Below are 17,702 nucleotides of genomic sequence, written 5' to 3'. Positions count from 1 at the left end.
ATGCGCACGGAGATAGAAATTGTAACTAGAATAGCAAAATTATGAGGAGTAAGTAAGTGTTCTTAAGCATACATTTCAAAGCTGCATTCGGTTTTCGGAGTTTGTACTAATCATTTCACGTGATGAAACAAAATACATTTTTAGGTTAGGTCTCGTGAATCGTGAAAAAAAAAAATAATTTCATGTTGTCAGACAAAATACATTTTAATATTAGATCATATTAATCTATTAATTTCCAACATAATATGCGAGAGGAGCAAAATATAAGCCTACTCTTTCACAAATTATTGAACCATTTAGAAAACACTTCCCAACATAAAGATGAGATATGATAAATAAGTAAATAAGCAAGACATTGTTATTGTTAATAGTATATATTATTATTATTATTATTATTAGTATTATTATCATTATTATTATTATCATTGTACATGGCATTGTGAATTGACCCTCTTTGGTGATATCTGGTATTAGTTGGTAACACTGAAGAGTGGGCCAAATTAGCATTTTAGGAACTGCTCTTACGTGATCCTCACTATATATGAGAGATAGTGAATGGTTTCTATAGTTGCGAGTAGAACAGACGTCGCATCTCGCAGTTATAGAAACCACTCACTATCTCTCGTGTAGTTCGGATGTCTACGAGGCGAGCGTTGCACCTCGCACTTCGCATGCGTCGGTTCAGAAAAACCAAGACTTCAGATTATTTTTCCTTTGTACTCTTCATTTACTTTCATCCTTTGAGGCGATTACATGCAATGTATGTCAATACGTGAATCTACTCAGTAATGTGTTCGCTTTTTATGTCCTATTTATTATTATTATTATTTATTATATATATTTCGATGCTTATTGTCTGTTGTTCTGATTTTAATTGTTTTTTGGTATATTTGAAAACAGTGTCTGCAATTGGTAAGTCCCGCTTTTGTTCAAGTCCCTTTGTTCATGTTATTAGGCTTCAGCTGTACATTCTCCAAACGTCTGCTGTTGACAATATCGTTAAATTAAACAAATGAAAACCGATTGTTGTAGTGAAAGTGTGTATACAGTCGACAACTGAAATTTATTGTGCAGAGAAATTGGTTTTTACATCTAATTCCAAGCATACAACTGTAAAATATAGCAATGTAAAATACTGTATGTCTGCATTGCATTACTGCTAAGGATGGCTTCTTCAATACACGTGTCAGTCGTTGTCAATGAAGTATGTTGTTCTCACAGAATCTTTAAAGTGAGAGACAAGAAAAACTTGTTCTTAAAAGATTATTCTTTTCCTTTAAAACATTTGTTTTTCAGTCTAATGAGTTAAATTCACGCTGGGGTTCTAAATGAATTTGCTAAAAACTTACAAATTCCTCACAATTAAGTTCTTTCAATGCTGTTCCTTTATAGCGAAGTTCAAAATGCATATCACACCTTTAAGCTAAAGAAGGCTTTCTCGTACAGAGTCTCGTTCTTAAATGGGCTCTTCTATTATTTTTGTGAGGTTAAACAGCAGTGTCCACGCAAGACCTGCGACGTGTAAGTACACCTGCCCAATTGTTTACATCACCTGCCGCACATAAACTTAACATCCTCGATGTGACCTCTTTTACGTTGGCTTGCCAGTGTAGAGAACCCGATTGTTACAAATTTGTTTTTATTGCGTTTGTATGTTGTCGTGTCTGGAACTTGGAGTCATTTAAGAAATTTCACAGTTTCTGCTCTAATTTAAGGGGAAGCGATACTGAGTTTTGAAATTCGATATTATTCATTGTAGGCCCATTCTGAAATTGTGACAGGATTTAGATGTCGCTGAAATAAACAATGTGTAGACATACCAACTTATTTACTGTTAACTTTGTACAGACCCAGAAGCAAAATTTCGGCCACCTAATTTTACTAAGTTCCAGATACAACGCATTGGCATGTGCAGTAAACAAGAGCTACTTGTGGACAGTCTTGCGAATCTTGTTGCCTACATAGAGGAGGACTGCTATCAAGACTCAGCTCATTTGTTTAAATTTGGTATCTGTACATAAACTGTATCAAGTGATTTGTTTACTAATCAGATTTTTTCCCTCCTTAACATAGATACTGAGGAATAGACGTCTTCTGAATGATATCGCGTAGAGTTATTAAATTTTTCACACATCTTCGGAACAGATTTTTATGATTAGTACTAATCTACATCGATTTGAAATATCAATGTACAAACTCAGGAAATTGTTAAATATTTTTAACGGGCAAATACTGGTGCACTACTCATTCTACTTCGTTTTAAAAAGCGAAAGAAATTACCCTTATGTCAGAGCAAAATAGATTATTACTATAAAGCAGTAATTATTACCTTATAAAATAATTTTGTCTGATCATAGTTCTTAACATATAATTTTGGCCTACTTGAGGCTTTCTGCATGCTGTAAAATTGTCATAAATGTGCAATAATGTAGAACTTAACGAAACTCATCGCTCCCCTCCTTAAGCTCGCCACGATACCTTATTCTACTGTTTACAACCTACATAAGCTCATATGAAAATATTCTTCAGCTCTATTCTTCTTGCTTAACTAATGGTCTTCTCTGGCCATAGTCTATTCTTCAATTAACATGCGAAAGGCATGTATATTATTTTTTTTTTTTTTCCATTTCGCGACTCAGGCCCTTTTATAGAAGTGGCCCGACTTTAAAATCTATAATTTTATTGATTTTGCTGAAGACTACGAATGCGTGAAGCTTACATTCGTCTTTCACTCTTCTGTCGTCGCTTAATAAGCTGTAAGATAATTATAATATGCTTAATCTGTGTTCTGGTAGAAGAAACCCATGTTTTCCAGACATGTAGAACTTGAGATATACGGGTTGGTCCAAAAGTCTCGATCCATTTTGTTGAAAGCATCGTACAACATTAATGATTGTTAAGCTTACATATGTTATGTCAGAAGTCTATGTACAATATTCAGTACAGTTCATTCTGCCCCCGTTCCATTTCGAAGCACTGCTCCGAGCGTTGCACTATCGCTCTGAAAGCATTACGAAGCTTGCGTGGTCTAATAGCTGTTACTGCTTCGTAAATGCGTTGCCATAAATGAGGAAGGTCACGAATCTTTGTCTTGTACACATGGGACTTAATAAAACCCCAAGCAAAAACATTAAGTGAGGGTTAAATCTGGTGAACGTGACACCCAGAGTCTGGGCGCAGCTCTGCCGATCCACTGATTCGGAAAGGTTTCATTCCGACAGTCACACACAACCATAGCGAAGTGGGGTGGAGCACCATCTTGCTGAACGACAACAAAGTGTAAAACACCATCCCGAGTAAGCTGTGGTTCTAGAAATTGTTGAAGCATGTTCAAGTATGTGACTCCAATGACTGTGGATTCTGGAAACATGATGTATGAACCAGCAATTCTGGATGTATCCTTTTGCCATTCGTAAGTAGCATTAGGTTACTCGTCGGTTCATATTCCACAGTTATGTCTACTCACACGACCACAAGTATGAAATGTTGTCTCGTCACATAAAAGGATATGGTTCATTAGATTCTCATTAACAGCCTCAAGTAGATCATGGCACATAGCCTGACGGGCAGCATAATCTTCCTGTTCTAAACGATGTAGCACTTGCAGATGATACGCACGTTTGTGGAGTGCAAACCGCAGCACTCTCCAGACTGTTGTCCTGGGAATGTCCAGTTCATTACTGAGACGGTGAGTCGACGCGCCTTGACTGCGTTCAGTCGCATGCTAAAGAAGTGGAACATCATTTGCAGAGGTCTGTGGTCTGCCGGAACGCTTTTCATCACGAAGAATTCCTGTTCTTTTGAATTTGTTCACTAACATCCGAATATTGGCTCTAGTAGGTGCTGGTTTGTAAAATTTTCGTTCACAATCCTGATCCACTTGTTCATAGCTTAATAATCGCAATCACGCGGAAACAACTGTTATTCATTCTTCAATAGTAAGCATACATCTTGATTAAACTGAAATAAAAAGAAAATATTGCCGATTTAATGGAAATGGATCGAGGCTTTTGGACCACTCTGTATAGAAAACATATTATTATAACTATTATTGAAATTCTAAACTTATGGTTAATTTTTGAAAGTCATAAAGAAATTGGTCTGTATAAGAGGAATACATAATTTTAGAAACTGGAAAATAATTACGTGGGTCCTCTTTGTGATAGCTTCTTGGTAAATAAATTATCTCTTGACATACTGCATGTAACCTACATTAGGTCATTGTGTCGCATGTTTACATAAGTCAGTATGATAATGGAGCATTCCCAACGATAAGGAATGCTAAACCTTTGGACGATAGGAAAGTTTAAGAAAAAAATATACATTCCTTTAAACTTTTGTTTGGTAAATTATGTAGGCCTATTATAAATTAATTTTCAGAACAGTTAAAAATGAATAGGAAATAAATTAAAGAATATCACCAACAGACGTAGCCTACTGTAGACGTATAAGAAGTCTGGCTTTTCGTTTTTAGCTTTTTACCTGAATCGAACAGTCGTCAGTAAAAAACGTTAACCCTCAAGCTAGGCGCATTCCCAAACCCACAGCGGCTGACTACGCTAAGGTTCGGCGCGTACGCAGGTTTGGAACAGGCCATCCCACTCGTCCCTAGGCCAGCCTCTCTCTGGCGCCCAAGGAATGCTATGGAATGATGACGAAATGGAGAAGTGTTGACGGAATGATGTATATGACTAATATGGAGAACCTCGAGAAAAACTCCAACTGCGATCTTGTCCGCCATAAGTGTCACTATGGATTTTTCAATTAAAAATCCCAGACTTGATCGGGACTCGTGACAGGCTGAAGATCTGACCATTCAGCTACCGCAGGAAGGTGAAGAGGTTGCCTTTGAAATACTTTCTTCTTCCTTTAATGTATTAAGTCTAATGGTCTCTTATGGCCTCATTCCAGCATTTTAACGGACGGCCCAAAGATCTTTTTCCTCTTGTGTGGTAATTTACCTGTTAGAATTTGACAAGGTATTCTTTCAGAAGTCATTATAAGAACATGATGCTATAGGCTAATTTTGAACGTTTTATAAAATTAGATCGATTTTTAGTTCTCTAAAAGTCAGTAGGCCTACTTTCCTTCTTGTCTATTTAGTATAGCTGAAGTTCTTCTTGAAAATTGGATTTCATTGAGAGTGATTCGGAGTTCGTCATATTTTTGGCTTTGACTTCACGCCGTACTCTTAGGCACGCTTTGACTCATCCGCTTCGCCACATTTATGTACGACCCCAACTTCATTACCATATATGAGAATTGATCTCGCCAGCCTTTAAATAGACTTTAATTGTAGTATGTTTTTGAACAAGCGCGAGATTGAACATGTTATTAATAGCATTCATTGCATAATTAAAACTATTCACTTGGTGATATATCCTTTTCAAATTCATATTGTACTGTTATTGTATATCACTGTCACCAATAATTGCAGTGCTAATAAATACGTACACACATACACATATTTAAAACATGAAACTTGTTCAGCAGGTTTATTGTAAATGCAGATTTTACTACACGAAGATGACTTTCTGCGAATCCCACTACTTTAGTCTTATTAACAGTAATTTCATATAAACTTCAAAACACGGTTACTTTCGTTCCCTGCTTCCCCCAAAATTCCAACCAACCTTGTGCATACAATATAAAATATTGGCACTGAAAAGTGTATTTTCGTAAGCATGATGATACGCATTCGACAAACACAGACAAGTCTACTCTTTTTAGTATTTTAAGATAATTGTTCCCAGAGAGGTAACCGTATACTAAAGTTTTCCCATAATTTTCCTCCCGTATTCCTCAGAAATAAGTTCCAATTAAAGACTGAACGTTAATTTAATGTGTATAATAGTTTTAATGAACCTAATATGTATTTTTGTAATAAATGACATTGATTGATTGGAGGTTCATCTTGAAAATCTGCCAGTAATACGTAATTTGAACTACACTTACGAACGGATGTGTTCATCAGTGTCAATAATGCGATTAATAGTGATCTGATAATTGGAGATGGTGGTTAGTGAGCAAAGATATGGTATTATTACGCATTTAAAGTATAGTTTTTGTATACTAATTTAGAAATTAATACTGAGAAGGTATTAGAAAAATGAGTTAATATTATGTAATATTTACTTTCTGCTTATTCACTGTCACGTAGTGTTGTATTAACTTCGTCACACAATAAAAGTAGGTTACTGAATTAAAAAATGCATTGTGCATGGATGATATCTCACTGAAATGGCAAGTCAAAGAGTTAATGTGTGCTGTACCGCAAACAAACACTCTCAAATCTTCGGTTGTTTGTTTTGATTATTACAAATCTTCCAATAAGCGACACGCTTCTAAGATGAAGATAAGACCCGATTACTGACCTCGACCTCTCTTTTCACTCCAAAATACTCGCACTCAAAAGGTTGTCAGCAATCCTTTCATACTCAAGTTTGCACCGCTTATCGCATGTTTGTTATTTTGCTCGTGTGTTTATTACTCGCCAAGCCAATTTCAATTGCTTATAATACATATATAGCTCTTGAATCAATGAAGGGAGAGGTCGAGGTCAGCAATCAGATCTTATCTTCATTTTAGAAGCGTATCGCATGTCGGATGAACAAAACAACCAACCAAAGATTTGCAAGTATCTTATTGCAGTACAGCAGAATCACACCCTTCAGAGCTTCCTGTGACATGTTGCAAGCCATCTCGTCAACTCGTATCTCTTGTGTTAAACGTGGGAAAGGAAACTCATATGTTTCATAGAGTAAGCCTACTAAAAAGGTTGCTAGATGTAACCTATAGATAGATAGGTCGATTGTTAAGTACCGGTACTGTACTCCCAAACTTAGACGACCCTAGCTCAGAGGAAAGAAGTCAAAGAAGTCACATCAACATGCTCTCGATGTTTATGTTATGCAGTTGGCCGCGTCTGATAACTGAATTGCTTTATAACAGCGTTGCCAAACATAGACGACCTCAGCCCGAGTAGAGAGGTCAGCTTATCTTGCCGCAAGAGATAAATACTAACTTCCCTGTTAAAAAAAATCGTACTTGCCTCAGCCCAGCGACTGGGCTAATTCAGAGCCAATGTGACAACACTGCATAACTAACAGGCATGCACCTTGTTATTTATTATGTTATGGGTAAGGCACGAGTTAGCAGAGTGAATGGTGTGAGTGAGGTTGTCTAAGATTGACGAGAACAAGTGAGTTGCATGTTAAACTGAACTGTAGATGGATTGGATTATATATAGAGACTCGGTTTTTTTAATGTGCGACACATCTTCCTGTAGCTCTCTTCCATTCTTCCCTGTTGTTCCATCGTTCTTCATCCAAACTGAATCTCGTCATCACGGTTGTTGTAGGCCTTCCTCTCTTGGGTCTCCATGGGGGTATCCATTCCAGTACAGTTTTTGGTATTCTGTTATCCGACAACATTCGCACATGTCCATACCATTTCAACTGTTTTGTTGTTATATCTTCCAAAATTGTAGTTTACACTCCCAAATTTCTCTAATTTTGCTGCTTCTGATTTGGTCTTTTCTTGATATTTGGGCTACTCGATATCAAAAGTTCATTGCAGTTATCAACAATTTTGCTTCGGTTGCTTTCTTCAGTGGTCATATCTACACCATAAGTTATTATGCTTCTGACAATGCTATAGTCTTCTTTGTTATTTATTTTAACTCCTAGGTATTCAACGTCATTGTAATTATTAATGGTATCTCCTTCTGTTATTAAATCTTGTTCTACATCTCCGATACTATAACTAAATATTTTCATTTCTTCGTGTTAATGTTTAATCCTCATTTTTTTATATTCTTCCAATAATTGTCCAATAATATTCTTAATCTTGGGCAATAACAACTTGGTAGTCAGTGAAATGAAGAGTATAAATCATATTATTATTTGCAATCTGAATTCCCATTCGGGAGCATTTTCTTCTTCAGATATTTAATGCTTCATGTAGGCAGTTCCTTGTCAGTCAGTGACCCAACGAAGAAAGAATTATTATGATGTACCGAAATACATCTGCGTTATCATATGATGGATGGATGGCTAGAACAGAGAAACATTCTCTCCGGCACCGGGACTCGTAGCCGGGTTTTCAGTTTTCAGTGCCGGAGATAATTTTTCTCTGTCCTAGCCATCCTTCACCATATGATAACGCAGAATTTCTGCACGGAAATATCATATGTACTTCGATACATCGTAATAATACAATATGCGGAAGTAATTACTCAGTGATTCAAGACGACGCTCATCCCGTCGGATCCCGGCCACTTAGTCACTCGTAATGAGTGCACCTCTGTACATAGTGCGTTGGACATTGTCCCACTATCATATTATATTCTGTGACTCAGTACATGAGGATAGGCCACCAAAGGGAAAACTGAGGGGTAGAAATTAAACTGAGGGAATTCGATCTGGCATCGGAACTGGAATCCGGTGTGGCTTAGTGGATAAAGCGTCAGCCCGTAGAGCTGAAAACCCGAGTTCGAGTCCCGGTGCCGGAGAGGATTTTTCTCTGTTCTATCCAGCCTTCATCACAAGAAGGAATTGCTTGGTCACTGACTGAGAAGAGACTGCCTACTGAAGGATGCACTGAAAGGAATGGTGAACGGGAGAAGAGTTCGGGACAGATGAAAATACCAGTTTATAGACGACATTAAGATATAGATCATATGTGACGACAAAGAGGAAAAAAAGGAAAGATTGTAGAATGCTGGGTTTACAATGAAAGACCTGCCTAAATATGTATGTATGTATGTATGTATGTATGTATACTTAACATATACAAGGTAAGTAAAAAGTATGGAACAATTTGTAATTTTATGAAGAAACTGTTTAATAGAGCAATTCCACGAAAATGTCATACTGAGGTGAATTTCTTGAAATTGATGTAGGAGTATTTTTGTTGAAGAAATATGTCTCTTTATACTTTAAATCGCCTTATTTCGTAAGATAATGTTTAAAATACTCTTTCTTTTAGTCTATAACTTGCTGCAGATCTTGTCATACTCCAAACGCTTAAAAAAACACGTATAGATACTTATGTTTCGTGTCACAATTTGGACACGTAAATTTGTTTTATTTCGAGCCGTCTTTTTTGTATACTATATTTTGGTCTTTCCTTGAAGTAAATATGTAATTAGTTGAAGTATCCTAAGATCCTAAATAACTTAAAATCATTATAATTATTTGTACTGTAAGTTACAGTCAGTCCGTCACAAGAAACATACAAAAACTCTTCCACACAGCACAATAATTGACAGATTAAAATTTCCTTTGGTATTCTGCGTTATTACTACATGACCAATAAAAAAGTATTAGAACATTTTCTTCTAAAGTGATTTCGTTTTCCGCAGCGGCATTGTGAGTGACTGACATGTCGCTCTCTCAGCTGTTATGCTGTTCATTCTCACAGCGTGCTTAGTTACTTGGAAGGCCTTGGTGAAGTTATACGTGAACTGGTGATAAGTGTGCAGTAATTATACCTGAAAAAAGCAAAATGAGATTCAGGCAGCTCATTGGAGCAATAAGCAGGTCTCAATATTTACTGCTGTTGCCTGGTTTAAACAGGAAGGTGACAGGGAAGTTCAGAAGAAATCGTCTGCATTAGTGTCAGATTATGTAGCACATGACAAATAGGCTATGCAGTGAATGTTTGTCTATGAAAAATCTTTTCGGAAATTTTGGCGATTCTTCCGAACATTGAGGTGGTAAAAATATTTTCAGATAAAGCAGCGAGTCATTTTAAACAGAAGTAAACATTGAGCAATGTGACATTGCTTGCTCGCATATTTGAATTTAACATAGAATGGAACTTCTTTCAGTCACATCATGGCAAAGGGGCCGTGGATGTGATTGGAGGCCAAGTAAAAAGGATGGCATGGATGCCTGCGAAATCGGGGAAGAAGATACAAAGCGCTACAGAATTTTGTAACATTGTGAGCAATAAAAACATCCAAATTATTGTTAAGGAGGTAGGACAGATTGAGATAGACGAAGGAAAAAAGTATCTCGAAAAGCGATTTGAACATCTTGCACCTGTTCCGGCATCTCATGGAGTTCATTACGTGAAAGTATTAGATCCCTATGTTGTAGAATATGTACAACTGTCTTGTGAACAATCAGTGCGAAAGGTCCACAGATTCCGTGTGTGAAAAGAAACTAAAGTTTGTTCAGATACCAAGTGACATATTGACAGTGTTCCTGCAGTACATACTTGTTAGACTAAATGAGTGAGTCAACGAGTGCCGTGGAGTGCTTCTACGTGTTTAATTCCAATGGTTCAAATTCAATCTAAAAGTAGAACTCAACATTCTAATCTATTATTATGAACATAATATATAACAGCCATAGGCATGGAAAATATAAACTGTCATCTGCGTCACCTTATCGTAATCGATAAGGAGGTCAGTGCCAGATGATTAGGAACGCGCTTGAATAACGTAACATACTGTCTTACGCTGAGGAGTTGATGCCATATAGAGTGATAAGCGCTGTCAAGGTTGCTGTGACACTCTTATAGTGCTAAAATTAAATACCAATGCATATGGCTTGTATATACAGTATTTAATCACAGAGAAAGAACTATATATGCTATTAAGTAGGCCTTTGTAATACTTGTACGTGCATTAATATGTGTCATTTAAGATGCATGGTTAAGCAAACTAATTTTTGTATTCTGGAAAACATATTAACCGAGCGGGCTAGCGGAGTGGTAGAGGGCTGGCCTTGCATTCGGGAGATCCGGGGTCCGATCCCAGGGGCCGGCAATCCTAACTGAGGTTTTTCATGGTCTCCTCAGTTATTTCCAGGCAAATGCCGGGATTGTACCTCTTGAAAGTCCGGCCATGGACGGCGATCCTTCCCTTAACCCTTTCATATGTGTGAGTGAATGCTGTGTAATGTCTTCAATGTTTGTGTTGTATCGGAGCTGATCCCTCGTCCATGGGAGGCCCTCCATGTCCTTGTGTGGTCAAAAAAGTATGTATGTGATCCACAGTTCAATTCCTCTCCCGGCAGGTCGCGGCCCTGTAAGGCCCGGTTGGCGTGGGTCGTGTAAATGAACCTACAAGGGAGAGGTTAAACTCAGGGGAAGAAATAAAGAAAGAAAGAAAACATATTATTCATTTAAATTAATCGTTATGTTAATTTACTACTTATTTTGTACTATTTACGGTTCTGTAAGTGCAACTTCATTTTATAATTCAGAGATGTCAGTCAGTTACAGAATGAGGTCAGTCTGTTACACATCACTTTTTCGGCCATAACTCCATTACTAATCGTGGTTTGGAGGTCGTTTTCAACTTAAACTGAAGATTACAATTTCCTTTCCGAACTATATTTTGCAAAATTGTATCAGCAATGACAATTCAGAGATATCTGTGGAGAACCATGTTCACCCGAAGAGAGAGTTGACATTTATGTCAGTCTGTTACACACACTTTGGACGTAAATAAATAGTATACTTTTCCTATTAAAGACGTTTATTTTTATATGTATCTTAAGTGTACACTTCCTTCTATAAAATCCTGCGGTGACACAGTCCAATTTTCATCCCATTATACAATTTAGGCAGACATTTTGCTGTCAAAGTGTACTGTAAATGTCAGTCAGTTACACGTGGAATTGCTCTATACAAAAGTTGTAGGTTATCAAAGAAGGAATATTTTGAACATATTTTCAGGTACTATGCTTTTCATTTATAAAGAGTGTGCCAATGAGTCTGTTTTTTTTTTTGTAATGGCACCATGTACTTTTTTGGATTCTCCAAGTCTCAGTACGTACAAAATCATGTTTTTTTTTTTTCGCCATTCATAAACTATCCTTTTGTAAAAATTACCTCTTTTAATGGAAATGTATGTACGAGGCGCATAGAAAGTAAGTTTCCCGATTTTTTCCCCTTGAAAGTAAACGTAATTAGGCGTGTCAATTGCGCTTGCGTAACAGATCCATGACGTATCAATCATATGCCAGCCGGACATATCCCGCCTGGTGCCAGTAGCGTGGCAGCAGTGGTCCGAAATGGAAGCTCTTATTCCTTCTCCCGCCGCCTGTAAGGTTCGGTCGGTGATAAAGTTCTTTAATGCACAAAGCATTGCGCCAATTGAAATTCATCGGCAGCTCTGTCAGGTCTATGGGCCGAACATCATGAGTAAGCAGATGGTGCGTCGCTGGTGTAGGCATTTTTCCGAAGGTCGTCAAAGTGTCCATGATGAAGAGCGCAGTGGGCGACCGTCCCTCATCAATGATGATCGTGTTGAGCTGGTGCTGCAGTGCATCATGGAGAATCGTCGCTTCACGATTACGGAGCTGAACAGCCATTTTCCGCAGATATCGCGATCCTTGTTGCATGAGATTGTCACTAAGCACCCGCTGTTCAAAAAAGTGTGTGCCAGGTGGGTGCCGAAAAACCTGACAGCCGAACACAAAATGCAACGTTTAGGAGCAGCACTGACATTTCTGCAACGGTATCACGATGACGGCGACGAGTTCCTCGACAGGATCGTCACGGGCGATGAGACTTGGATTTCGCACTTCAAGCAGCAGTCAATACATTGGGGGGATAGTGGATCTCCGGTCAGGACGAAATTCAAACAGACGCTGTCGTTACGGAAAGTGATGTGCACGGTGTTCTGGGACAGGAAGGGCATTCTGCTCATTGACTTCTTTCGAAGAGGTGAAACAGTGAACGCTGACCGTTACTGTGAAACACTGCGAAAATTGCGACGTGCCACTCAAAACAAGAGGCGTAGAATGCTTACTGCAGGTGTTGTGCTCCTCCATGACAATGCTCGTCCACATACGGCTCGGCGCACAGCAGCTGTTTTGACGGAATTTGGCTGGGAGTTGTTTGATCACCCACCCTACAGTCCTGATCTTGCTCCCAGCGATTTTTACGTTTTCTTGCACCTCAAGAAATTCCTATCCTCTGGTGAGCGTTTTGGCAACGACGAAGAGCTGAAGACGTCTGTCACACGCTGGTTCCATTCACAGGCGGCAGAGTTCTACGACAGAGGGATACAAAAGTTGATCCCCGATACGACAAGTGTCTCAATTCTGATGGTGGCTATGTTGAAAAATAGCTGAAACATTGCTGTATCTGTTGCCAATAAATATTTTCCTGAAAGTGTGTGTTCTTAAAAAAATAGGGAAACTTACTTTCTGGATGCGCCTTGTGTAAATAGTTTCTTCATAAAATTATAATTAAGAAAATTACAAGCATTGTTCCATACTTTTTACTCATCCTGTATATGTAGATGTTTGTTTATTGATTAACTGATTGTTGTACACCAACCCACCGAAGACGACGCTGGAGGGGTAACATAAGTAAAGCATTGTTTCTTTACGACATGTAGACCAAGCTTCCTTTCTTGTCATATTAATTTCCGCAGGCATTCATTGTAAGCGTGGAATTGGTGACAGTAACCGGATATTATCACATGCGGTGTCGTAATGCGTGTGCGGTTGTATGCGATAAGCTCTGCACTATCGTAAACTTCTTTATCGGTCAGTCGTTCGCCAAGAGGTCACCGAAGAGGATAGTCATGAAGAGTTCTTCATTCCAGTTGGGTTACGTGCTGTGTTGTGTTGGAAAGTTACAATACAAATTGTGTTTGTGGCGTCTGCACAGATACGGATAACATCGTGGGATGTATGTTTAAAGCATCTTGGGGTAAATAGAATCCCCATTATGGGCTATGCGGTGGGATTGTGGTGTATTTTGCGGTGACCGGACGTTCCACTCGAGCGAGTCTTTATTTTGTCATGGATGTAGAACACGCAAATTTGGATTCTTGCCGATTCAAGCGTGCTGGATGTTGGATTTGTTTAAAGTAGACTACCGGGTGTTTATAAAAATTGATGGACCATACAGATCGTTATTTTTTTTCTGTCGTGTAATAAAACACGTTGTAAATGTTTTCGTTCTCTTTCTTTCTTCAAAGAGATCTGGACATGAATGGCGTATAGTATAACAAGGTGACCTGATTTAAGACGAATTATAAAACTGAGCTGTGTGTGTATGTTACAGAATTTGTCTGAAATTCCAACTCTTAAACCTTGGCGTCAGTCAGTCGTGACTTTGTGGCTAACTTTAATTCAAACTGTTACTTTACGACAGTAATAGAACATAATATTTCCTGTGGAACAGTTATTCGACACGCTCCCTTTTTTAACTTTGGACTGTTATCTTTGAATGTTAATCTTTCGAACATTTTTGCAGTATTCGGTACCTATCGTAACGTTTAACTATTTCAATTCTTTAATCACATTCCGATTGCACACCTGTTTTTTTTTTCTTTTGTTTACGAATCAGTACCGTGTTTCTTATTTCTTGAATTGCAGAAATCTTTTCTTGTGCATGATTTGAGTGCACTTGAGATAAGATATAAATTATTATTATTATTATTATTATTATTATTATTATTAGGTTATTATTATTATTATTATTATTATTATTATTGCCGGGTAGCTCAGTTGGTAGAGCAGCTGGCTACGGACTGGAAGGTCCGGGGTTCGATCCCAAGTGGTATCGGGATTTTTTCTCGTTGCCAAACTTTCAGAACGGCCCCGAGGTTCACTCAGCCTCCTATAAAATTTAGTACCGGGTCTTTCCTGGGGGTAAAAGGCGGTCAGAGCGTGATGCCGACCATATCACCTCATTCTAGTGCCGAGGTCATGGAAAGCATGGGGCTCTACCTCCATGCCCCCCAAGTGACTTCATGGGATGTGACGGGGATACCTTACCTTTTAGCTTTATTATTATTATTATTATTATTATTATTATTATTATTATTATTACTACTACTACTACTATTTAACTTACTTATGGCTTTTAAGGATTCCGGAGGTTCATTGCCGCCTTCACATGAGCCCGCCATTGGTCCCTATTCTGAGCAAGATTAATCCAGTCTCTATAATCATACCCCACCTCCCTCAAATCCATTTTAATATTATCCTTCCATCTATGTCTCGGCCTCTCCAAAGGTCTTTTTCCCTCCGACCTTCCAACTAATACTATATGCATTTCTGGATTCGTCCATACTTGCTACATGCCCTGTACATCTCAAACGTCTGGATTTAATGTTCCTAATTATGCCTATGTAGGGTGAATAATACAATCCGACAAGTTCTGCGTTGTATAACTTTCTCCATTCTCCTGTAACTTCAACTCACTTAGCCCTAGATATTTTCCTAAGCATCTTATCTCAAATACCCTTAACCTCTGTTCCTCTCTCAGAGTGAGATTCCAAGTTTCACAGCCATACAGAACAACCGGTAATATAACTCTTTATATATTCTAACTTTCAGCTTTTTTTGAGAGCATACTGGATGACAAAAGCTTCTCAACCGAATAATACAGGCATTTCCCATATTTATTCTGCGTTTAATTTCCTCCCGAGTGTCATTTATATTTGTTACTGTTGCTCCAAGTTATTTGAATTTTTCCACTTCTTCAAAGGTTAAATTTACAAATTATTATTATTATTATTATTATTATTATTATTATTATTATTATTATTGGTAGTTAGTAACAAGTGAGGGGTAGCTATAGCAGTACATTTAGATATATAGTTAAGTTTCAAACGATTTTTATATTGAAATTATTTGTGGCTGAAAACTAACATTATGTGTTTATTGGGCCTACTATGTACTTTTTAGAGAAACCAATGAAGGAAAAGAAAGTTGTGCCTTCTTTGGTGTAGCCTTTCTGGAGAAATACTGAATCTTTATTTGAAATTGAAGTTTACCACTCTTGACAATGTAGACCTGAAGGGTCGAATTTTTTGGTCTAGCAAGCGTAAATGAAACAAAAATACACGACCCATTTAGAACTTGGAGGATGAAATTTATAAGTAACTTAGTTGTTTCGAAATGTCTGAGAAATTATATTGTAACACACATTTTGAAATCCCAATATGTTCCTCACGAAAAATCATTTAAGTTTTATGAAATAAATATAACTTAATCATCGGTAAGTGCCTAAAAAGTTAGTATCGTTACGCTAGAACCTGATGAATGTGGTTGCGGTTCCATCTCTAGGATTGCTACTACTGTACTAATTTCTCACAAAGATCGTCCGCCACATGTCCCGATGCTCTTAGTCTTATAGGTAGGTAATTAGGTGTAGTAGTTTTGTTTTCTGAACTTGTAGAAATTATTGTCGGTAAGAGAAAAATTGTACAATAATAGCGATGGTCATTGAAGTACTTTAAGAAAGTTTTTCTCAATACACAATTAATTTCAGTTCAGTACACTGAAATTTTGAACCCGGGTCGTCAATGCAGAAAGTCGACACTGTATCTAACTGAAAAATTTGTAATCACTTATTTCATTGTTCTCTATGTGTGTTCTTATCTTACTGATTCGCCTTAGAACCTTTTAGCACGAGATTTTCTGCTCAGAATAAAAACTTCTGTGGTTTCGCTGTATGGTGATCTCGATGTATCTAACTTGCTTATTACATAGTCATAAACCATCGGCGGCTTTTGACTTACAAAAACTTACACCAGGAAGTTTTATCCTTGTCAACCGTCTAGTATCATATGAGCCTCCGCCGAAGTTATTTGAAGCATTTTTACTCGGTTTCTTACATCGCATCGGAATTTCGAAATCTGTATACTCTAGTGTAAAAGCAAGTAATTTTATATTCGTGTAGACATTTACTCTAACGCACGCGAATTTTGCATGAAAGATTATGGTTCGTGAAGTAGCATGTTAAATATGAAGAGTAGTTTGAAAGATCGAGGCATCTTTAGCAATGCCAGTAAAAGTTGATTCTCACGGAAAAAAAAAAATTGTTTTGTAATCTGTATGTATTTTCCCATATCCTTCAAGTTTAAAGTTATATAAGCTGCTGGCATTTCCAGTGGATTGCAATTCTTGCTTCCGCGATAGCATAAAACATAGCCTAGATGAAAATATTTTGTTTTTCATAATTTTTCAATCATTAGGCTCTGTGTTGTGTATGCAATTCGTGAGTAGCTAGTAGTCCAATTTATTTTCATTTTCATCATTCTTAAAATAACTAGAGGTGGCTTTATGGATAGATAGTAAGTTAAGAAGGTTGGTAGTTTGATGCGAATGAATGATTATGATTAGATGATGAGTGAATGGATAGCTGCGAATAGATGGATAAATGTTTAAATGGTTACGAGTAGATGGATAGGTACAAGTAGATTGTTAAATTGTTACTAATATATGGATGACTGGATGGATAAATGAGTAGATAGATTGTGGTAACGGGTAGATTAATGAGTGGATGGATAGATACGAGTAGATTGATGAATGGATAAGTGGTTAGGAATAGATGGATGAGTGGACGGTTAGATGCCAGTAGATGAATAAATGATTACTAATACTTGGATAAGTGGATGGAGTTCACACCTGTGGAGTAACGGTTAGCACGTCTAGCCGCTAACCCAGGTGGCCCGGGTTCGATTCCCGGTTGGGGCAAGTTACCTGGTTGAGGTTTTTTCCGGGGTTTTCCCTCAACCCAATATGAGCAAATGCTGGGTAACTTTCGGTCGGACCCCGAACAAATTTCACCGGCATCATCACCTTCATCTCATTCAACCTAAGTTGTTGATAAAGCGTCGTAAAATAACCTACTAAAATGAGTGGATGGATAGATGCGAGTAGATCTGTGGATCTTTACGAGTAGATGGATGAGTGGCTGGATAGATACGAGTAGAT

The 17,702-nt window shown here is 37.8% G+C and overlaps 1 protein-coding gene across 3 annotated transcripts in view; it reads left to right on the top strand.

Moving 5' to 3' along the window:
- Positions 1–17,702, top strand: part of LOC138713282 (microtubule-associated protein futsch-like) — a 1,205,925-nt gene that overhangs the window by 317,802 nt on the left and 870,421 nt on the right. Inside the window, exon 1 of one of the 3 annotated variants that reach the window (XM_069845263.1) lies at positions 13,511–13,680. The exons of the other annotated variants lie outside the window; for them this stretch is intronic. The gene's annotated coding sequence lies outside the window, so the exon portion shown is untranslated. Of the gene's footprint in view, positions 1–13,510; positions 13,681–17,702 lie in introns of those variants that run through there. 3 annotated transcript variants of the gene reach the window in all.

The sequence above is a fragment of the Periplaneta americana genome, chromosome 14 (assembly GCF_040183065.1).
Source record: "Periplaneta americana isolate PAMFEO1 chromosome 14, P.americana_PAMFEO1_priV1, whole genome shotgun sequence".
NCBI lineage: Eukaryota > Metazoa > Arthropoda > Insecta > Blattodea > Blattidae > Periplaneta > Periplaneta americana.
This window is presented reverse-complemented; position numbering and strand designations above follow the sequence as displayed.